Genomic DNA, 14747 nt, shown 5'->3' on the forward strand with positions numbered 1-14747 from the left:
AACAAATCTAACCATTGTTCAAAACAAATCTACCCATTGTTCAAAACAAATCTACCCATTGCTCAAAACAAATCTATCCATTGCTCAAAACAAATCTACCCATTGTTCAAAACAAATCTATCCATTGTTCAAAACAAATCTACCCATTGCTCAAAACAAATCTACCCATTGTTCAAAACAAATCTACTCATTGCTCAAAACAAATCTACTCATTGTTCAAAACAAATCTACCCATTGTTCAAAACAAATCTACCCATTGCTCAAAACAAATCTACCCATTGCTCAAAACAAATCTACCCATTGCTCAAAACAAATCTACCCATTGTTCAAAACAAATCTACCCATTGCTCAAAACAAATCTATCCCATTGCTCAAAACAAATCTCCCATTGTTTAAAACAAATCTAACCATTGTTCAAAACAAATCTACCCATTGTTCAAAACAAATCTACCCATTGCTCAAAACAAATCTATCCATTGCTCAAAACAAATCTATCCCATTGCTCAAAACAAATCTCCCATTGTTTAAAACAAATCTAACCATTGTTCAAAACAAATCTACCCATTGTTCAAAACAAATCTACCCATTGCTCAAAACAAATCTACCCATTGCTCAAAACAAATCTTCCATTGTTTAAAACAAATCTAGCCATTGCTCAAAACAAATCTACCCATTGTTCAAAACAAATCTACCCATTGTTAAAAACAAATCTATCCATTGCTCAAAACAAATCTATCCCATTGCTCAAAACAAATCTCCCATTGTTTAAAACAAATCTAACCATTGTTCAAAACAAATCTACCCATTGTTCAAAACAAATCTACCCATTGCTCAAAACAAATCTACCCATTGCTCAAAACAAATCTCCCATTGTTTAAAACAAATCTAACCATTGCTCAAAACAAATCTCCCATTGTTTAAAACAAATCTAACCATTGTTCAAAACAAATCTACCCATTGTTCAAAACAAATCTACCCATTGCTCAAAACAAATCTACCCATTGCTCAAAACAAATCTCCCATTGTTTAAAACAAATCTAACCATTGTTCAAAACAAATCTACCCATTGTTCAAAACAAATCTACCCATTGCTCAAAACAAATCTACCCATTGCTCAAAACAAATCTACCCATTGTTCAAAACAAATCTACCCATTGTTCAAAACAAATCTACCCATTGTTCAAAACAAATCTACCCATTGCTCAAAACAAATCTACCCATTGTTCAAAACAAATCTATCCCATTGCTCAAAACAAATCTACTCATTGTTCAAAACAAATCTACCCATTGCTCAAAACAAATCTACCCATTGTTCAAAACAAATCTACCCATTGTTCAAAACAAATCTATCCATTGCTCAAAACAAATCTATCCCATTGCTCAAAACAAATCTACCCATTGTTCAAAACAAATCTATCCCATTGCTCAAAACAAATCTACTCATTGTTCAAAACAAATCTATCCCATTGCTCAAAACAAATCTACTCATTGTTCAAAACAAATCTACCCATTGCTCAAAACAAATCTACCCATTGTTCAAAACAAATCTACCCATTGTTCAAAACAAATCTATCCATTGCTCAAAACAAATCAATCCCATTGCTCAAAACAAATCTCCCATTGTTTAAAACAAATCTAACCATTGTTCAAAACAAATCTACCCATTGTTCAAAACAAATCTACCCATTGTTCAAAACAAATCTATCCATTGCTCAAAACAAATCTACTCATTGCTCAAAACAAATCTACTCATTGCTCAAAACAAATCTACCTATTGCTCAAAACAAATCTACTCATTGCTCAAAACAAATCTATCCATTGCTCAAAACAAATCTACCTATTGCTCAAAACAAATCTACCCATTGCTCAAAACAAATCTACCCATTGCTCAAAACAAATCTACCCATTGCTCAAAACAAATCTACCCATGGCTCAAAACAAATCTACCCATTGCTCAAAACAAATCTACCCATTGCTCAAAACAAATCTACCCATTGCTCAAAACAAATCTACCCATTGTTCAAAACAAATCTACCCATTGCTCAAAACAAATCTACCCATTGCTCAAAACAAATCTACCCATTGCTCGAAACAAATCTACCTATTGCTCAAAACAAATCTACCCATTGTTCAAAACAAATCTACCCATTGCTCAAAACAAATCTACCCATTGCTCAAAACAAATCTACCCATTGTTCAAAACAAATCTACCCATTGCTCAAAACAAATCTACTCATTGTTAAAAACAAATCTACCCATTGTTCAAAACAAATCTACCCATTGCTCAAAACAAATCTACCCATTGTTCAAAACAAATCTACCCATTGCTCAAAACAAATCTACCCATTGTTCAAAACAAATCTACCCATTGCTCAAAACAAATCTACCCATTGTTCAAAACAAATCTATCCATTGCTCAAAACAAATCTATCCATTGCTCAAAACAAATCTACCAATTGCTCAAAACAAATCTACCCATTGTTCAAAACAAATCTACCCATTGTTCAAAACAAATCTACTCATTGCTCAAAACAAATCTACCCAATGCTCAAAACAAATCTACTCATTGTTAAAAACAAATCTACCCATTGTTCAAAACAAATCTACCCATTGTTCAAAACAAATCTACCCATTGCTCAAAACAAATCTACCCATTGTTCTAAACAAATCTACCCATTGTTCAAAACAAATCTACACATTGCTCAAAACAAATCTACCCATTGTTCAAAACAAATCTACCCATTGTTCAAAACAAATCTACCCATTGTTCAAAACAAATCTACCCATTGCTCAAAACAAATCTACCCATTGCTCAAAACAAATCTACCTATTGCTCAAAACAAATCTACTCATTGCTCAAAACAAATCTATCCATTGCTCAAAACAAATCTACCTATTGCTCAAAACAAATCTACCCATTGCTCAAAACAAATCTACCCATTGCTCAAAACAAATCTACCCATTGCTCAAAACAAATCTACCCATTGCTCAAAACAAATCTACCCATTGTTCAAAACAAATCTACCCATTGCTCAAAACAAATCTACCCATTGCTCAAAACAAATCTACCCATTGCTCAAAACAAATCTACCCATTGTTCAAAACAAATCTACTCATTGTTAAAAACAAATCTACCCATTGTTCAAAACAAATCTACCCATTGCTCAAAACAAATCTACCCATTGCTCAAAACAAATCTACTCATTGTTAAAAACAAATCTACCCATTGTTCAAAACAAATCTACCCATTGTTTAAAACAAATCTACCCATTGCTCAAAACAAATCTACCCATTGTTCTAAACAAATCTACCCATTGTTCAAAACAAATCTACTCATTGTTCAAAACAAATCTACCCATTGTTCAAAACAAATCTACCCATTGTTCAAAACAAATCTACCCATTGTTCAAAACAAATCTACACATTGCTCAAAACAAATCTACCCATTGTTCAAAACAAATCTACCCATTGTTCAAAACAAATCTACCCATTGCTCAAAACAAATCTACCCATTGTTCTAAACAAATCTACCCATTGTTCAAAACAAATCTACACATTGCTCAAAACAAATCTACCCATTGTTCAAAACAAATCTACACATTGCTCAAAACAAATCTACCCATTGCTCAAAACAAATCTACCCATTGTTCAAAACAAATCTACCAATTGCTCAAAACAAATCTACCCATTGCTCAAAACAAATCTACCCATTGCTCAAAACAAATCTACCCATTGTTCAAAACAAATCTACCCATTGCTCAAAACAAATCTACCCATTGCTCAAAACAAATCTACCCATTGCTCAAAACAAATCTACCCATTGTTCAAAACAAATCTACCCATTGCTCAAAACAAATCTACCCATTGCTCAAAACAAATCTACCCATTGCTCGAAACAAATCTACCTATTGCTCAAAACAAATCTACCCATTGTTCAAAACAAATCTACCCATTGCTCAAAACAAATCTACCCATTGCTCAAAACAAATCTACCCATTGTTCAAAACAAATCTACCCATTGCTCAAAACAAATCTACTCATTGTTGAAAACAAATCTACCCATTGTTCAAAACAAATCTACCCATTGCTCAAAACAAATCTACCCATTGCTCAAAACAAATCTACTCATTGTTAAAAACAAATCTATCCATTGTTCAAAACAAATCTACCCATTGTTCAAAACAAATCTACACATTGCTCAAAACAAATCTACCCATTGTTCAAAACAAATCTACCCATTGTTCAAAACAAATCTACCCATTGCTCAAAACAAATCTACCCATTGTTCTAAACAAATCTACCAATTGTTCAAAACAAATCTACACATTGCTCAAAACAAATCTACCCATTGTTCAAAACAAATCTACACATTGCTCAAAACAAATCTACCCATTGCTCAAAACAAATCTACCCATTGTTCAAAACAAATCTACCAATTGCTCAAAACAAATCTACCCATTGCTCAAAACAAATCTACCCATTGCTCAAAACAAATCTACCCATTGTTCAAAACAAATCTACCCATTGCTCAAAACAAATCTACCCATTGCTCAAAACAAATCTACCCATTGCTCAAAACAAATCTACCCATTGTTCAAAACAAATCTACCCATTGCTCAAAACAAATCTACCCATTGCTCAAAACAAATCTACCCATTGCTCGAAACAAATCTACCTATTGCTCAAAACAAATCTACCCATTGTTCAAAACAAATCTACCCATTGCTCAAAACAAATCTACCCATTGCTCAAAACAAATCTACCCATTGTTCAAAACAAATCTACCCATTGCTCAAAACAAATCTACTCATTGTTAAAAACAAATCTACCCATTGTTCAAAACAAATCTACCCATTGCTCAAAACAAATCTACCCATTGCTCAAAACAAATCTACTCATTGTTAAAAACAAATCTACCCATTGTTCAAAACAAATCTACCCATTGCTCAAAACAAATCTATCCCATTGCTCAAAACAAATCTCCCATTGTTTAAAACAAATCTAACCATTGTTCAAAACAAATCTACCCATTGTTCAAAACAAATCTATCCATTGCTCAAAACAAATCTACCCATTGCTCAAAACAAATCTACCCATTGCTCAAAACAAATCTACCAATTGCTCAAAACAAATCTACCCATTGTTCAAAACAAATCTACCCATTGCTCAAAACAAATCTACCCATTGCTCAAAACAAATCTACCCATTGCTCAAAACAAATCTACCCATTGTTCAAAACAAATCTACCCATTGCTCAAAACAAATCTACCCATTGCTCAAAACAAATCTACCCATTGTTCAAAACAACTCTACCCATTGCTCAAAACAAATCTACCCATTGTTCAAAACAAATCTACCCATTGTTCAAAACAAATCTACCCATTGCTCAAAACAAATCTACCTATTGCTCAAAACAAATCTACTCATTGCTCAAAACAAATCTATCCATTGCTCAAAACAAATCTACCTATTGCTCAAAACAAATCTACCCATTGCTCAAAACAAATCTACCCATTGCTCAAAACAAATCTACCCATTGCTCAAAACAAATCTACTCATTGTTAAAAACAAATCTACCCATTGCTCAAAACAAATCTACCTATTGCTCAAAACAAATCTACCAATTGCTCAAAACAAATCTACCCATTGTTCAAAACAAATCTACCCATTGCTCAAAACAAATCTACCCATTGCTCAAAACAAATCTACCCATTGTTCATAACAAATCTATCCATTGTTCAAAACAAATCTACCCATTGCTCAAAACAAATCTACCCATTGCTCAAAACAAATCTACCCATTGTTCAAAACAAATCTACCCATTGCTCAAAACAAATCTACCCATTGTTCAAAACAAATCTACCCATTGTTCAAAACAAATCTACCCATTGCTCAAAACAAATCTACCTATTGCTCAAAACAAATCTACTCATTGCTCAAAACAAATCTATCCATTGCTCAAAACAAATCTACCTATTGCTCAAAACAAATCTACCCATTGCTCAAAACAAATCTACCCATTGCTCAAAACAAATCTACCCATTGCTCAAAACAAATCTACTCATTGTTAAAAACAAATCTACCCATTGCTCAAAACAAATCTACCTATTGCTCAAAACAAATCTACCAATTGCTCAAAACAAATCTACCCATTGTTCAAAACAAATCTACCCATTGCTCAAAACAAATCTACCCAATGCTCAAAACAAATCTACCAATTGCTCAAAACAAATCTACCCATTGTTCAAAACAAATCTACCCGTTGCTCAAAACAAATCTACACATTGCTCAAAACAAATCTACCCATTGTTCAAAACAAATCTACCCATTGTTCAAAACAAATCTACCCATTGCTCAAAACAAATCTACCCATTGCTCAAAACAAATCTACCAATTGCTCAAAACAAATCTACCCATTGTTCAAAACAAATCTACCCATTGCTCAAAACAAATCTACCCATTGTTCAAAACAAATCTACCCATTGTTCAAAACAAATCTACCTATTGCTCAAAACAACTCTACCCATTGCTCAAAACAAATCTACCCATTGCTCAAAGCAAATCTACCCATTGTTCAAAACAAATCTACCTATTGCTCAAAACAAATCTACCCATTGTTCAAAACAAATCTACCCATTGCTTAAAACAAATCTACCCATTGTTCAAAACAAATCTACCTATTGCTCAAAACAAATCTATCCATTGCTCAAAACAAATCTACCCATTGTTCAAAACAAATCTACTCATTGTTCAAAACAAATCTACCCATTGTTCAAAACAAATCTACCCATTGTTCAAAACAAATCTACCCATTGCTCAAAACAAATCTACCCATTGCTCAAAACAAATCTACCCATTGCTCAAAACAAATCTACCCATTGTTCGAAACAAATCTACTCATTGTTCAAAACAAATCTACCCATTGTTCAAAACAAATCTACCCATTGCTCAAAACAAATCTACTCATTGTTAAAAACAAATCTACCCATTGCTCAAAACAAATCTACCCATTGTTCAAAACAAATCTACCCATTGCTCAAAACAAATCTACCCATTGCTTAAAACAAATCTACCCATTGTTCAAAACAAATCTACCTATTGCTCAAAACAAATCTATCCATTGCTCAAAACAAATCTACCCATTGCTCAAAACAAATCTACCCATTGCTCAAAACAAATCTACCAATTGCTCAAAACAAATCTACCCATTGTTCAAAACAAATCTACTCATTGTTCAAAACAAATCTACCCATTGTTCAAAACAAATCTACCCATTGTTCAAAACAAATCTACCCATTGCTCAAAACAAATCTACCCATTGCTCAAAACAAATCTACCCATTGCTCAAAACAAATCTACTCATTGTTAAAAACAAATCTACCCATTGTTCAAAACAAATCTACCCATTGCTCAAAACAAATCTACCCATTGTTCGAAACAAATCTACCCATTGCTCAAAACAAATCTACCCAATGCTCAAAACAAATCTACTCATTGTTAAAAACAAATCTACCAATTGCTCAAAACAAATCTACCCATTGTTCAAAACAAATCTACCCAATGCTCAAAACAAATATACCCATTGCTCAAAACAAATCTACCCATTGTTCAAAACAAATCTACCTATTGTTCAAAACAAATCTACCCATTGCTCAAAACAAATCTACCCATTGTTCTAAATAAATCTACACATTGTTCAAAACAAATCTACCCATTGTTCAAAACAAATCTACCCATTGTTCAAAACAAATCTACCCATTGTTCAAAACAAATCTACCCATTGCTCAAAACAAATCTACCCATTGTTCAAAACAAATCTACCCATTGTTCTAAATAAATCTTCACATTGTTAAAAACAAATCTACCCATTGTTCAAAACAAATCTACCCATTGCTCAAAACAAATCTACCCATTGCTCAAAACAAATCTACTCATTGTTAAAAACAAATCTACCCATTGTTCAAAACAAATCTACCCATTGCTCAAAACAAATCTACCCATTGTTCAAAACAAATCTACCCATTGCTCAAAACAAATCTACCCATTGCTCAAAACAAATCTACCCATTGTTCAAAACAAATCTACCCATTGCTCAAAACAAATCTACCCATTGTTCAAAACAAATCTACCCATTGCTCAAAACAAATCTACCCATTGCTCAAAACAAATCTACCCATTGCTCAAAACAAATCTACTCATTGTTAAAAACAAATCTACCCATTGTTCAAAACAAATCTACCCATTGCTCAAAACAAATCTACCCATTGTTCAAAACAAATCTACCCATTGCTCAAAACAAATCTACCCATTGCTCAAAACAAATCTACTCATTGTTAAAAACAAATCTACCAATTGCTCAAAACAAATCTACCCATTGTTCAAAACAAATCTACCCATTGTTCAAAACAAATCTACCCATTGCTCAAAACAAATCTACCCATTGTTCTAAATAAATCTACACATTGTTCAAAACAAATCTACCCATTGTTCAAAACAAATCTACCCATTGTTCAAAACAAATCTACCCATTGCTCAAAACAAATCTACCCATTGTTCTAAATAAATCTACACATTGTTCAAAACAAATCTACCCATTGTTCAAAACAAATCTACCCATTGCTCAAAACAAATCTACTCATTGTTAAAAACAAATCTACCCATTGTTCAAAACAAATCTACCTATTGCTCAAAACAAATCTACCCATTGCTCAAAACAAATCTACCCATTGCTCAAAACAAATCTACTCATTGTTAAAAACAAATCTACCCATTGTTCAAAACAAATCTACCCATTGCTCAAAACAAATCTACCCATTGTTCAAAACAAATCTACCCATTGCTCAAAACAAATCTACCCATTGCTCAAAACAAATCTACTCATTGTTAAAAACAAATCTACCCATTGTTCAAAACAAATCTACCCATTGCTCAAAACAAATCTACCCATTGCTCAAAACAAATCTACCCATTGCTCAAAACAAATCTACTCATTGTTAAAAACAAATCTACCCATTGTTCAAAACAAATCTACCCATTGCTCAAAACAAATCTACCCATTGCTCAAAACAAATCTACTCATTGTTAAAAACAAATCTACCCATTGTTCAAAACAAATCTACCCATTGCTCAAAACAAATCTACTCATTGCTCAAAACAAATCTACTCATTGTTAAAAACAAATCTACCCATTGTTAAAAACAAATCTACCCATTGTTCAAAACAAATCTACCCATTGCTCAAAACAAATCTACCCATTTCTCAAAACAAATCTACCCATTGTTAAAAACAAATCTACCCATTGTTCAAAACAAATCTACCCATTGCTCAAAACAAATCTACCCATTGCTAAAAACAAATCTACCAATTGCTCAAAACAAATCTACCCATTGCTCGAAACAAATCTACCCATTGCTCAAAACAAATCTACCCATTGTTCAAAACAAATCTACCCATTGTTCAAAACAAATCTACCCATTGCTCAAAACAAATCTACCCATTGTTCAAAACAAATCTACCCATTGCTCAAAACAAATCTACTCATTGTTAAAAACAAATCTACCCATTGTTCAAAACAAATCTACCCATTGCTCAAAACAAATCTACCCATTGCTCAAAACAAATCTACCAATTGCTCAAAACAAATCTACCCATTGCTCAAAACAAATCTACCCATTGTTCAAAACAAATCTACCCATTGCTCAAAACAAATCTACCCATTGCTCAAAACAAATCTACCCATTGCTCAAAACAAATCTATCCATTGTTCAAAACAAATCTATCCATTGTTCAAAACAAATCTACCCATTGTTCAAAACAAATCTACCCATTGTTCAAAACAAATCTACTCATTGCTCAAAACAAATCTACCCATTGTTCCAAACAAATCTACCCATTGCTCAAAACAAATCTACCCATTGTTCAAAACAAATCTACTCATTGTTCAAAACAAATCTACCCATTGCTCAAAACAAATCTATCCATTGCTCAAAACAAATCTACCCATTGCTCATAACAAATCTACCCATTGCTCAAAACAAATCTACCCATTGTTCAAAACAAATCTACCCATTGCTCAAAACAAATCTATCCATTGCTCAAAACAAATCTACCCATTGTTCAAAACAAATCTACCCATTGCTCAAAACAAATCTACCCATTGCTCAAAACAAATCTACCCATTGCTCAAAACAAATCTACCCATTGTTCAAAACAAATCCACCCATTGCTCAAAACAAATCTATCCATTGTTCAAAACAAATCTATCCATTGCTCAAAACAAATCTATCCATTGCTCAAAACAAATCTACCCATTGTTCAAAACAAATCTATCCATTGTTCAAAACAAATCTATCCATTGTTCAAAACAAATCTACCCATTGCTCAAAACAAATCTATCCATTGTTCAAAACAAATCTACCCATTGTTCAAAACAAATCTACCCATTGCTCAAAACAAATCTACCCATTGCTCAAAACAAATCTACCCATTGTTCAAAACAAATCCACCCATTGCTCAAAACAAATCTACCCATTGCTCAAAACAAATCTATCCATTGCTCAAAACAAATCTATCCATTGTTCAAAACAAATCTACCCATTGCTCAAAACAAATCTATCCATTGTTCAAAACAAATCTACCCATTGCTCAAAACAAATCTACCCATTGCTCAAAACAAATCTACTCATTGTTCAAAACAAATCTACCCATTGTTCAAAACAAATCTACTCATTGTTCAAAACAAATCTACCCATTGCTCAAAACAAATCTATCCATTGCTCTAAACAAATCTACCCATTGCTCAAAACAAATCTACCCATTGCTCAAAACAAATCTAGCCATTGCTCAAAACAAATCTATCCATTGCTCAAAACAAATCTACCCATTGCTCAAAACAAATCTACCCATTGCTCAAAACAAATCTACCCATTGCTCAAAACAAATCTACCAATTGTTCAAAACAAATCTACCCATTGCTCAAAACAAATCTATCCATTGCTCAAAACAAATCTACCCATTGTTCAAAACAAATCTACCCATTGCTCAAAACAAATCTACCCATTGCTCAAAACAAATCTACCCATTGCTCAAAACAAATCTACCCATTGTTCAAAACAAATCCACCCATTGCTCAAAACAAATCTATCCATTGTTCAAAACAAATCTATCCATTGCTCAAAACAAATCTACCCATTGCTCAAAACAAATCTACCCATTGCTCAAAACAAATCTATCCATTGTTCAAAACAAATCTACCCATTGCTCAAAACAAATCTACCCATTGCTCAAAACAAATCTATCCATTGTTCAAAACAAATCTACCCATTGCTCAAAACAAATCTACCCATTGCTCAAAACAAATCTATCCATTGCTCAAAACAAATCTACCCATTGTTCAAAACAAATCTACCCATTGCTCAAAACAAATCTACCCATTGCTCAAAACAAATCTACCCATTGTTCAAAACAAATCTACCCATTGCTCAAAACAAATCTACCCATTGTTCAAAACAAATCTATCCATTGTTCAAAACAAATCTATCCATTGTTCAAAACAAATCTACCCATTGCTCAAAACAAATCTACCCATTGCTCAAAACAAATCTACCCATTGTTCAAAACAAATCCACCCATTGCTCAAAACAAATCTACCCATTGTTCAAAACAAATCTACCCATTGTTCAAAACAAATCTATCCATTTTTCAAAACAAATCTATCCATTGTTCAAAACAAATCTACCCATTGCTCAAAACAAATCTATCCATTGTTCAAAACAAATCTACCCATTGTTCAAAACAAATCTACCCATTGCTCAAAACAAATCTACCCATTGCTCAAAACAAATCTACCCATTGTTCAAAACAAATCTATCCATTGTTCAAAACAAATCTATCCATTGTTCAAAACAAATCTACCCATTGCTCAAAACAAATCTACCCATTGCTCAAAACAAATCTACTCATTGTTCAAAACAAATCTACCCATTGCTCAAAACAAATCTACCCATTGCTCAAAACAAATCTACCCATTGTTCAAAACAAATCTATCCATTGCTCAAAACAAATCTATCCATTGTTCAAAACAAATCTACCCATTGTTCAAAACAAATCTATCCATTGTTCAAAACAAATCTACCCATTGCTCAAAACAAATCTATCCATTGTTCAAAACAAATCTACCCATTGCTCAAAACAAATCTACCCATTGCTCAAAACAAATCTATCCATTGCTCAAAACAAATCTATCCATTGTTCAAAACAAATCTACCCATTGCTCAAAACAAATCTATCCATTGTTCAAAACAAATCTACCCATTGCTCAAAACAAATCTACCCATTGCTCAAAACAAATCTATCCATTGCTCAAAACAAATCTACCCATTGTTCAAAACAAATCTACCCATTGCTCAAAACAAATCTACCCATTGCTCAAAACAAATCTACCCATTGTTCAAAACAAATCTATCCATTGTTCAAAACAAATCTACTCATTGCTCAAAACAAATCTACCCAATGCTCAAAACAAATCTACCCATTGTTCAAAACAAATCTACTCATTGTTCAAAACAAATCTACCCATTGTTCAAAACAAATCTACCCATTGTTCAAAACAAATCTACCCATTGCTCAAAACAAATCTATCCATTGTTCAAAACAAATCTACCCATTGCTCAAAACAAATCTATCCATTGCTCAAAACAAATCTATCCATTGTTCAAAACAAATCTACCCATTGCTCAAAACAAATCTATCCATTGTTCAAAACAAATCTACCCATTGCTCAAAACAAATCTACCCATTGCTCAAAACAAATCTATCCATTGCTCAAAACAAATCTACCCATTGTTCAAAACAAATCTACCCATTGCTCAAAACAAATCTACCCATTGCTCAAAACAAATCTACCCATTGTTCAAAACAAATCTACCAATTGTTCAAAACAAATCTACCCATTGTTCAAAACAAATCTACCCATTGTTCAAAACAAATCTATCCATTGCTCAAAACAAATCTACCCATTGTTCAAAACAAATCTACCCATTGTTCAAAACAAATCTACCCATTGTTCAAAACAAATCTACCCATTGTTCAAAACAAATCTACCCATTGTTCAAAACAAATCTATCCATTGTTCAAAACAAATCTACCCATTGCTCAAAACAAATCTACTCATTGCTCAAAACAAATCTACTCATTGTTAAAAACAAATCTACCCATTGTTCAAAACAAATCTACCCATTGCTCAAAACAAATCTATCCATTGTTCAAAACAAATCTACCCATTGTTAAAAACAAATCTACCCATTGTTCAAAACAAATCTACCCATTGCTCAAAACAAATCTACCCATTGCTCAAAACAAATCTACCAATTGCTCAAAACAAATCTACCCATTGCTCGAAACAAATCTACCCATTGCTCAAAACAAATCTACCCATTGTTCAAAACAAATCTACCCATTGTTCAAAACAAATCTACCCATTGCTCAAAACAAATCTACCCATTGTTCAAAACAAATCTACCCATTGCTCAAAACAAATCTACTCATTGTTAAAAACAAATCTACCCATTGTTCAAAACAAATCTACCCATTGCTCAAAACAAATCTACCCATTGCTCAAAACAAATCTACCAATTGCTCAAAACAAATCTACCCATTGCTCAAAACAAATCTACCCATTGTTCAAAACAAATCTACCCATTGCTCAAAACAAATCTACCCATTGCTCAAAACAAATCTACCCATTGCTCAAAACAAATCTATCCATTGTTCAAAACAAATCTATCCATTGTTCAAAACAAATCTACCCATTGTTCAAAACAAATCTACCCATTGTTCAAAACAAATCTACTCATTGCTCAAAACAAATCTACCCATTGTTCCAAACAAATCTACCCATTGCTCAAAACAAATCTACCCATTGTTCAAAACAAATCTACTCATTGTTCAAAACAAATCTACCCATTGCTCAAAACAAATCTATCCATTGCTCAAAACAAATCTACCCATTGCTCATAACAAATCTACCCATTGCTCAAAACAAATCTCCCCATTGTTCAAAACAAATCTACCCATTGCTCAAAACAAATCTATCCATTGCTCAAAACAAATCTACCCATTGTTCAAAACAAATCTACCCATTGCTCAAAACAAATCTACCCATTGCTCAAAACAAATCTACCCATTGCTCAAAACAAATCTACCCATTGTTCAAAACAAATCCACCCATTGCTCAAAACAAATCTATCCATTGTTCAAAACAAATCTATCCATTGCTCAAAACAAATCTATCCATTGCTCAAAACAAATCTACCCATTGTTCAAAACAAATCTATCCATTGTTCAAAACAAATCTATCCATTGTTCAAAACAAATCTACCCATTGCTCAAAACAAATCTATCCATTGTTCAAAACAAATCTACCCATTGTTCAAAACAAATCTACCCATTGCTCAAAACAAATCTACCCATTGCTCAAAACAAATCTACCCATTGTTCAAAACAAATCCACCCATTGCTCAAAACAAATCTACCCATTGCTCAAAACAAATCTATCCATTGCTCAAAACAAATCTATCCATTGTTCAAAACAAATCTACCCATTGCTCAAAACAAATCTATCCATTGTTCAAAACAAATCTACCCATTGCTCAAAACAAATCTACCCATTGCTCAAAACAAATCTACTCATTGTTCAAAACAAATCTACCCATTGTTCAAAACAAATCTACTCATTGTTCAAAACAAAT

Source organism: Watersipora subatra, chromosome 2, assembly GCF_963576615.1.
Source record: "Watersipora subatra chromosome 2, tzWatSuba1.1, whole genome shotgun sequence".
NCBI lineage: Eukaryota > Metazoa > Bryozoa > Gymnolaemata > Cheilostomatida > Watersiporidae > Watersipora > Watersipora subatra.